Source organism: Scyliorhinus canicula, chromosome 6 (assembly GCF_902713615.1).
Source record: "Scyliorhinus canicula chromosome 6, sScyCan1.1, whole genome shotgun sequence".
Classification (NCBI taxonomy): Eukaryota; Metazoa; Chordata; class Chondrichthyes; order Carcharhiniformes; family Scyliorhinidae; genus Scyliorhinus; species Scyliorhinus canicula.
Genome location: NC_052151.1, coordinates 175,248,541 through 175,259,215, shown reverse-complemented (window position 1 = coordinate 175,259,215; position 10,675 = coordinate 175,248,541).

Genomic DNA, 10,675 nt, shown 5'->3' with positions numbered 1-10,675 from the left:
GGGGGTGGAAGAATAGCGCCCACGGTATTCGTGATTGCGACAGGTGGAGATTACATACCAGTTCTATTGGCGAAAATACATAGAGCATAGAACAGTACAGTACAGAACAGGCCCTTCGGCCCACGATGTTGTGCCGAACAATGATCACCCTACTCAAACCCACGTATCCACCCTATACCCGTAACCCAACAACCCCCCCCCAAACCTTACTTTTTAGGACACTACGTTCAATTTAGCATGGCCAATCCACATGACCCGCACATCTTTGGACTGTGGGAGGAAACCGGAGCACCCGGAGGAAACCCACGCACACACGTGGAGGACGTGCAGACTCCACACAGACAGTGACCCAGCCGGGAACCGAACCTGGGACCCTGGAGCTGTGAAGCATTTATGCTAACAACCATGCTACCGTGCTGCCCGCCAAATACAATTTGAGAATTATTTAGTGTCCGGACCAGGAGTTGTCGAGGTGGTTAAGAAATCCCCAGTGGCCGGAGTAGACTTACTTTTAGGGAGTGATTGGCAGGAGTGAAGTTTGTTTCTTTATACCGGATCACAGAGAGTCCGAGGAAAGTACAGCAGATAGCTCATCAGATACCAATGGCGGGGCTTGTGGGAATTCCCAGTGGATGGAGCAGACTTACCTATGGGGAATGATTTGACAGAACTGAAGGTTGTAGCTTCAGCCACGATCACAGAGAGTCTGAGGGAAGTATTGAGCATAGCACACGAGTTGCTAATGACAGGGCATGTAGCAATTAGGAAAATACATTGGGAAATTAATGACTCAAAGGAAGAAATGTTGAAAGACATGAATCACATATCAAATGATAACGGTTGTGATTCTCCTTCTGTTGATACTGATGAAATTTTCTCGACGAGAATGATTCCTCAAAGAAGCTTGCCAAAGATAAAATTTAGTAGAGAATCAGAATCTGAGGAGAACAAGACCGAAAGTAGACCTTAGAAAAAGGAGTCCGAATCGCAGTAACAGCAGTGAAGATGAGTGTTCAGAACCTGGGCCGGGATTCTCCCCTACCCGGTGGGGCGGGGGGTCCCGGCGGGATGGAGTGGCGTGAACCACTCCGGCGTTGGGCCTCCCCAAAGGTGCGGAATTCTCCGCATCTTTAGGGGCCAAGCCCTCACATTGAGGGGCTAGGCCCCCGCCGGAGTGTCTCCCGCTCCGCCTTCCCGGGCTGAAAGGCATTTGCCGGCCGGCTGAAGTCCGTGCATGCGCCGGTGCGTCACCTTAGGGGATCGGAGAATTCCGCCCCTGACCTGTGTTCTGATAATGAAGAAATGATAAACAACTGCTGTTGAATAGACTGTGACTAACTGATCTTGAACCGCTAGCAAACAATTCGTCCAAAGATAAGGGGCTGGATTCTCCACCCCGAAGACTAAGTCCCCCCTCCGGCGTGAAAACGGTGGTGTTTTACGCCAGAAAAACTGCTGCAAAATTGCCAATCTCTGGGGGTTGGCTAATAGGGAGGCAGCACAGAGCTCCCAGCTCGAGCTGCCAATACGACCTGGAGAGTCCCCGGGTCCGTGGCCACGCAAACCCACATGTCCCCCACTGCTCGCTGATTGGCTTCCCCTGACTGTGGTGGCCTTGGACTGAGTCCATAGCTGCCATGCTGAGTTCCCGACGGTGAGACCATGAGAGACAAACGCCGTCGGGAACAGCATCGCGGGGCTGGCCTCAGCCAACGCTCGGAGGCCGTGGATACCGCTCGTGGCGTACACCTACGGTACGCTGCTTTTCAAGGAGCGAGCATCGTGAAAGTGGTGCTGCCCCCGATTTCGTCGTCATCGGGGATTCTCCGCCCCGTTGCCGAATGCGATTTTGCCGTCCAGGATCGGAGAATCCAGCCCAAGAAAGAAGACAGCAAATCGGAATAAGAAATTGTTTTACAGCCAGATATTAATGTATACTCCAAGCAGCCAGCTAATCCTCACATTAATTTCCCTTCCACAGAACCGCTGTGCCCTGACATTTCATTCCTTTTCGGGAGCGAGTTATGTTCGAGCCCTTCCTGTGGATTCCCTTGTTTCACTTTTTAAATTTTTTCTGTTATAATTTTAATCCATGGATTCTTAACGGGCATGTATCTTTAAGTCAAACAGCAGAGAGAATGAGGAATTCAAAAAGTTGTGACATAGTACATGGCGCCGGATTCCCAATAATGGGGCTATGTCCCCAGGCCAGCGTCAAAACGCGGGCGTTTCACTCTGGACTTCCCTAAAGGATTCTCCTACCTGAAGGGGCTTGCAGGGCCCCAGAGTGCTCCACGCAACTATGGCTACGGATAGGGGGCCCTGTATTTCAGGTCAAGAGTTTGCGCATGTGCACAGCGGCGGCCACCCCGTGTGACATGGTGGACTCATACCGCAGACCAAGATGAATAAAGTAGTTCCTCCCGAGATCACGCGTGCCTGTGGATCGGTGCCACCCGATCGCTTGCCTGACCGTCTGTGAGGCCAACCCCCAGTAAAGGATCCCCCCTCCCTCCACCAGGGGGAACCACACCGTTGGGAACTCGGATTGTTTTCCTGGGAGTATCGCCGTGGGGGCCTCTGTCAATGGCTCCCGACCCATGCTGCACGTGATTTGCGGTGATTCTTCAGGGAATCGCGGGAGCCGCATTGGGCTGGATTCCGCCATTGACGCTCATTCTCTGCCCGCGCCAATCGCGATTTTGGTGCGGAGGCTCGGAGATTCCAGCCCATGGTGTTACCAGCTTTGTTTAGCAAGGCCCTGACTTCACGACACTTGAGAGATGGGAAGGGACTCGGTACGATTGATTGCCAGGTGGCAAATGAATTGGCCAAAAGGCCGTTTTCTCACCAGTAACAGGTGGGATCTGAAAGAGTACTTTGATCGAAGGTCTGCTTCAGGGCAAACATCTGAAACAAAGACTATCAGTCTTTTTACTTATTATTTTCACTCCTCTCCTCCCCTCTGTTATTATCTGTCTTGCTGTGTGTGTTTATAGAGGGTGGGGTGGGGGCATGTTAAAGTGGCGGATTGACAATTAGATGATAATCCACCAGTTGTATTTGCTGCATATTTCTTTCTAGTTCTTGTTATCAATAAAATGTAATTGTGTTGAAATTTACAAACCTGGTGACTGTAATTATTAGGCAGCCAAGGCCAAAGACAGGTGGGGGGAAGGTGAGGGATGAAGAGGTGTCTTGCAAAAATAAACAATATAACAGTGATGAAGAAAATCTTTGCACCAAGACAAAATGGTTTCAAACACAGAATTTTAACTGGGGTAAGTAAGAACATTGCAGGTGCCCGAACCATTAAGTTCCACCGATTCAGGAACTGTTCATTCAGACTGCTATTTAAGGAAGGTGAAAGAGGGAAACTTGGGAATCACAGACTAGTTAGCGATCATCTGTAGTTAGGAAATGACCAGAGTCTATAATAAATGATATGGTGAGAGAACTTGTCTAAACTTTCCAGCTGATCAGAAAGAGGCAGCAAGGGTTTGTATGGGTACGTCATGACTGATTAACCTGATTGAATTGTTTGAAGAGGTGATGAACATAGTGGACGGGCAATGAGAAAGCATTTGATATTGTTCCTCATAGGAGACTGTTAGTTAAAGTTAAAGTTGAAGTTAATGGAGTTAAAGGGAAATTATCGATCTCCTTAGAAAATTGGCTGAATGGGACAGGATACAGAGAGGATGGATAATATTTTAATTGGCAGCATGTAGCTCATGGCGTCCTACTATTATTAATGACTTACTGATGGGATAAAAGCCACACATGCAGAGGACACAGAGTTAGGCACCATTGTAAGCCATTGTGGTTGGAGCAACAAATTGCGAAGAGATATTAATAGATTCAGTGGATGGGCAAAACGGTGTCAAATAGATTTCAATACGGCAAATGTGTTGCAATCAATTCTCGAACTAGCGTGGATTGAAATTCCATTTTTTAAATAGCTTATATAAATATGTTGTGGGCAAATACAGAAAATAATGAAAAAGGCAAATGGAATACTGAACTCTACATCCAGTGGTTAGCATACACTGGGGTAGAGGTCATGCTATAGAGAATCACTGCAGTGCAGAAGGAGGTAATTCGGACCACTGAGTCTGTACCAACGCTCTGAAAGGGTACCCTACCTATGGCCAGGCCCCCACCATATCCCTTTAACCCAGCAATCCCACCTAAACTGAACTTATGTCCTCCCTCACCTCAGCGCCCCCCGACTGCTTGGACTCGACTTCCAATGCAGTCACCGAAGCCTGACCCGAAAGTTCGGCGGACCCCTACCCCCTCAATCTATGTAGCCTCGCGACCCTTAAGGTTCTCCCCTCTTTGCTCTTTGCAAACCTCACCCCTGACTGTAAGCCCGTCGCCACCAGGAGCAGGCGGTACAGTGCACAAGACATGATTTTTTTCAAGTCAGACGTCCAGCGGCTCTTGAGGGAGGGGGTCATCGAGGCCAGCAACAGACCCTGGAGAGCACAAGTGGTGGCTGTCAGGACCGGGGGAAAGAATCGGATAGTTGTGGACCACAGCCAGACGATTCAGGCAACTTGATATGTACCCCCTCCCCCACATAGCGGAGATGGTCAACCAGATCACACAGTACCTGGTGTTCTCCATGGTAGATCTGAAGGCTGCCGACCACCAGCTCCCGATCCCGCCCGGAAGATCCCAACTACACTGCTTTTCAAGCAGCCGACCGGATCTTCCACTTCCTCAGGGTCCCTTTCGGCGTCACTCATGGGGTCTCGGTTTTCCAGAGAATGATGGACCGAATGGTGGACCAGTACGGGCTGCGGGCTGTATACCCGTACTAGGACAATGTTACTATCTGTGGCCATGATCAGCAGGACCACGACGCCAACCTTCAGCGGTTCCTCCAGACCGCTCAATCCCTCAACCTCACAAATAACAAGAAGTGCATTTTCCGCACAGCCCGGCGAACCAAACTCGGCTATGTTGTGGAAAACAGGGTCCTTGGGCCCGCCCCGACCGCATGCGCCCCCTCATGGAACTTCCCCTTCCCCACAGCGTCAGGCCCTCAAACGCTGTCTGGGGCTATTCTCCTATTACGCCCAGTGGGTCCCCAACTATGCGGACAAAGCCCACCCACTTATCAAAGCCACTATATTCCCCCTGACGTCTGAGGCCCACTCGGCCTTCAGCTGCATCAAGGCCGATATCACTAAGGCCACGATGCACGCCGTGGACGTGTCCGTCCCCTTCCAGGTAGAGAGTGATGCGACAGATGTCGCCCTGGCCGCCACCCTCAACCAGGTGGGCAGGCCAATAGCCTTCTTTTTTCAAACTCTCCACGCCTCCATGATTGGACACTCCGCTGTTGAGAAGGAAGCACAAGCCATTGTGGAAGCTGTGCGGCACTGGAGGCACTACCTAGCCGGTAGAAGGTTCACCCTCGTCACCGACCAGCGGTCGGTAGTCTTTATGTTCGACAACGCACAACGGGGCAAAAATTAAAAACGACAAAATCTTGAGGTGGAGGATCGAACTCTCCACCTATACTTACGATATCAAGTATCGTCCTGGGGAGCTCAACGAGCCCTCAGATGTCCTGTCCCGTGGCACATGCACCAGCGCGCAAAACAACCAACTTCGGGCTATCCGCAATGACTTCTGTCACCCGGGGGTCACTCGGCCTATGCACTTTATTAAGGCCGGCAATCTGCCCTACCCCACCGAGGAGGACAGGGCCATGACCAGGGATTGCCAAGTCTGCGCAGAGTGCAAACCGCAATTCTACCGGCCAGACAAGGCCCACCTGGTAAAGGCCTCCTGGCCCTTTGAGCGCCTCAGTATCGACTTCAAAGAGACCTTCCCTTCCACCAACCACAATATATACTTCCTGACCGTCATTGACGAGTATTCCCGCTTCCCCTTCACTATCCCATGTCCCGACATGACCTCAGCCACTGTTATAAAGGCACTGCACAGCATTTTCACCCTGTTCGTCTTCCCTGCATATGTCCACAGTGACCGGAGTACCTCTTTCATGTCTCCCCCGACTCAAAACTATGCTTCCTGCCACATTTTGCACATTGGGGATAGGCCGTACCTGAATCTTCGGCGTCACTCAAGGCCTCTAAGACACCCACAGTCCCTCAAACACCAACTCACATTGTTCATAAATTTGAACTGGTACAAGTGACTGGTGAAAGATAGGATTGGAAGGAGAGGCCAAATGTCAGAGGTTTATGTATCGGAATCCCGAACTCCTTTGGTTGACTTCACATTTTCGGCAATGTTTATATCCTCCCATTATTCCCAAGGTGCCTCAGGTTCCCACAGGTTGACTATCCCTATAGATCCAGAATTTATCCAATTCAAACATCTTGTCTCAACATTTCCCTTCTTCAAATCCGAGTCTCCTCATTTTAACTGGACGCTACCCCTTGAGTGACTGTTCTGGTCTTCACTGTGAGCAGTCATCAAAGATGTGCAGGTTCGGTGGATTGGCCATACTAAATTGTCCCTTAGTGCCGAAAGGTTAAGTGGAGTTATTGGGTTCGGGCAGGGTATTGGGCCTAGGTAGGATGCTCTTTCAGAGGGTTGGTTCAGGCTCAATGGGCCGAATGACCTTCTTCTGATCATAGGGATTCTATGATCATCCCTTCAGGTTGATCAGTGATAATAACAGCCAGCCATGGATTTTCACCACCTCTCCAGTTCCCTCCATTACCTCACTTCTGTCAAGCATATTGGTCATCACAGCGCCCATGAACAACCCTGTCCCAAAGTCCTATCTGCCGACTCACTTGTTCACGTCTTTGTCACCCCGAGATTTGATTACTGCAAGGATTCCCCACCTGGTATCCCATTTCCATGTTCTGCTTCCTTCAGCTCATCCAGACACTGCATCAGCTGAGGAGCAGGAGGAGTTGGAGGAGGACGTTAAACTCCAATCCCCCATTCAACAACAGTATTCACCTTCTAATTGTTACTGATCTTGTTCCTGATTTGGTCGCAATATGATCAATCAAAATAAATGCAAAATAAACATTCGCAGCCAAATTTATAAATCAAACTATTAAATGTTGCATACAAATGTCAACTAACCAGCCTTGTGCATTCCTCTTGTTCCTGTCTCCCATGTGCTCTTGCCCTATTAGTTCTGTGCAGTGCTACCCCAGTTGGTGGAAGGCTGCTGACGTTCAATCGGAGAGACTTCAGATGGCCTTAGAGGGTGTCCCGAGAAACTTTGCCTGAGAAAGCCAGCTTTGGACTGCAGCACCTCGGCATGGGCAGCAGCAGCCTGGGCTGGCTGACACACAACAGTGGTGGTGGGACAGTGGTAGGATGTCAAATGCTGTAACCTTGAGAGTGGGCAGCAGGTTTGTGCTTCACAAAGCCACTGTCACTCCCCTGTGGAGGCGACTTGGCCTACTTGTAATCTTTTAGAGAATAGATTGTTCACCTACTGTGACAGCCACTGTAAATAGCATTGAATAACATTTGGACAAGGAATCATTAGATGCTGTGGTTTCGGGATAATTTATTGAGTAACAAAGTTTAATCTTCGTGCACAATGCCGAATCTCTTCTCTCCCTATGTCTTCCTGAAATCTGTGCAAAGAACCTCCCTTAGTCATTCCCTGTCGTCAGAGCCTCATCCTGTGTTCTATTGATGCTTTCATGCTTAAATCTTATTTCATCTGTCAATACTTACATTAACTTATCAATTGTGATCATTGCCCATGGGAATGGCACTAACAGGATATCCTTAACATCCCCTGCCTTTCGCCCCCTGCAGACAATGGCTATCGGAATGATGGCCTTTATCCTGGCCTCTGCAGCCCTGGGGGATGGGCTGAGGTGGCTGCTCGAGGGGGACCCTGAAGCAGTGGAGCTTGTCCTCGAGGAACAGGAGGCAGCCGGTGAGGACAGAGAGCCCACCGTACAATAGGCCAAGGAGGAGGTGGGAAGGAGGAACCGCATGAGGCCTCATGTGTACTGACAGCGCCTGTCATTCGAGGACCTGCTGGAAAGGGTTTTTGATTTGGATTTGGATTTTGTTTATTGTCACGCGTACTGAGGTACAGAGAATTTTTTTTTTCTGTGAGCAGCTCAACAGATCATTAAGTACATGAAAAGAAAAGGAAATAAAAAGAAAATACATAATAGAGCAACAAAAGGTATACAATGTAACTACATAACACAGGCATCGGGTGAAGCATACAGGGTTGTAGTGTTATTGAGGTCAGTCCATAAGAGGGTCATTTAGGAGTCTGGTAACAGCAGGGAAGAAGCTGTTTTTGAGTCTGTTCATGCGTGTTCTCAGACTTGGTCATGCTGTTGAAGACTCCTGCTGTGCAGGGAGACCGTACGGCATATGCGCCGGATTATAGCGCATCTGGTACCGCAGGGGTATGGGGAGGGGGTACATACCCTCTCCTAGTGGCCAAGGTGATGGTCACCCTGAACTTTATGCCATGGAGTCTTCCCAGGCGATGGGTGGGGACCTGTCTAGAATCTCACGGTTCTCGGTGCACAGCTGCATCTGCGCCGTCACGGAGTCCCTATCTGCCCGGTCGGCACAATACGTCAAATTCAATGTGGACCGAGCCCACCAGGATGCCCAGGCAGTGGGGTTCACTGTAATCGTCAAGATGCCCCAGGTCCAAGGGGTGATCGAAGGGATGCATGCCGCCCTATCAGCACCAGCCCATGATGGACCATTCTTCACAAACCAAAAAAGTTTCCACTCGATGAACCTGCAGCTGGTGTGTGACCGATAATCGGGCAGTGTGCACGATGGCTTCATCCTGGCACACCCGATGGTTCCTGACCTCTGCGTGGGGCACCGTGATGCACGATCAATTGCCCGAAAGACACAGATTGGTACAACTGTGGCTTTATTACAGTCAGATGCGTGGCCTGCTGCTGCTGCTGTCGAAATGGCTGATCAGGAGGAGGTCACGCATATTTATACGGCTCCTTGTGGGCGGAGCCAGCCAGCAGGGGCTACCGGCGAACCTGTAGTGCAGGTCCTACCGTACATCCCCTAATACAGGTGCACAGTGGTTCACCACATTCACCCCCTGTTAAAAATGAGTCCGGCGTGGGTGGCGTGGAACTATATACAGATTTACAAATAATTTACAGCGGGGAGGTGAACAAAAATATGTCCGTTTTGGTAGTCCGGTGCCCGTCAGAGGTTAAGTCGGTCCGGTGGTTTGATGGTTCGCTGGGAGCGACGTAACGCTGGCGGCGATGTCGGTGCTGGCGTCGCCGATGTTGGTGCTGGCGGTGTTGGTGCTGGCCAGTAGTCGGATGACTCCGGGAGCGTGCCAAAATCTTCCTTGTCCTCTAGCGTGGGTAGGGGAAGGAGGGATGGACCTTGTGGGGCTAATGTTGGGAGCGCCGGGGGAGGGGAGGGTGGCATGTGGGTGGGGAAGTGTGTGGGAGTGGAACCTGAGGGAGCCAGGTCCCTGAGTGAGACCGTATCCTGGCGGCCGTTGGGGATCTCCACATAGGCATACTGGGGGTTGGCATGGAGCAAGTGTACCCTGCCCACAAAGGGGTCCGCCTTGTGAAGTCGGACATGCCTATGTAGAAGGGCCGGTCCTGGAGCTGCGAGCCAAGTCGGGAGCGACACCCCGGATGTGGACTTCCTGGGGAAGGTAAAAACACGTTCATGGGGTGTGTTATTTGTGGCGGTGCACAGTAGTGACCGGATGGAGTGGAGTGCATCAGGGAGGGCCTGCTGCCAGCGAGAGGCTGGGAGGTTTGAGGACCGTAGGGCTAGCTGGAAGGCCCCCCAAACCGTCCCATTCTCCCTCTCTACCTGCCCGTTTCCCTGGGGGTTGTAGCTGGTCGTCCTGCTGGAGGCGATACCCCTGCTGAGCAGGAACTGACGCAGCTTATCGATCATGAATGAGGATCCCCTGTTACTGTGGATGTAGTCGGGGAAACCGAACAGAGCGAAGATGGTATTGAGGGCCTTGATGACGGTGGCAGACGTCATATCGGGGCATGGGATGGCGAAGGGGAACCTGGAGAATTCATCGACCGCACTGCGGATATATGTGTTGCGGTCGGTGGAGGGGAGGGGCCCTTTGAAATCCACGCTGAGGCGTTCAAAGGGGCGGGACCCTTTCACCAGGCGCGCGGGGTCCAGCCAGTAGAAGTGCGGCTTGCACACCGCATGGCAGTCTCTGGTGACTGTCCGTACGTCCTCGACGGAGTAGGGCAGAATGCAGGATTTAATGAGGTGGTACAATCGGGTGACCCCCGGGTGACAAAGGCTGTCGTGCAGGGCCCAGAGTTGGTCTACTTGTGCGCTGGCGCATGTACCTCGGGAGAGGGCGTCTGGGGGCTCGTTGAGCTTGCCTGTGCGATACAAAGTCTCGTAATTATAGATGGAGAGCTCGATTCTCCACCGCAAGATTTTATCATTTTTGATCTTGCCCTGCTGCGTGTTTTTGATCATGAAGGCTACCGACTGTTGGTCAGTGAGGAGGGTGAATCTCCTGCCGGCCAGGTAATGCCTCCAATGCCGCACAGCTTCAACGATAGCCTGGGCCTCTTTTTAAACAGATGAGTGCTGAATTTCAGAGGCATGAAGGGTGCGGGAAAAGAATGCCATGGGTCTGCCTGCCTGGTTTAGAGTGGCGGCGAGGGCGACATCTGATGCGTCGCTTTCTACT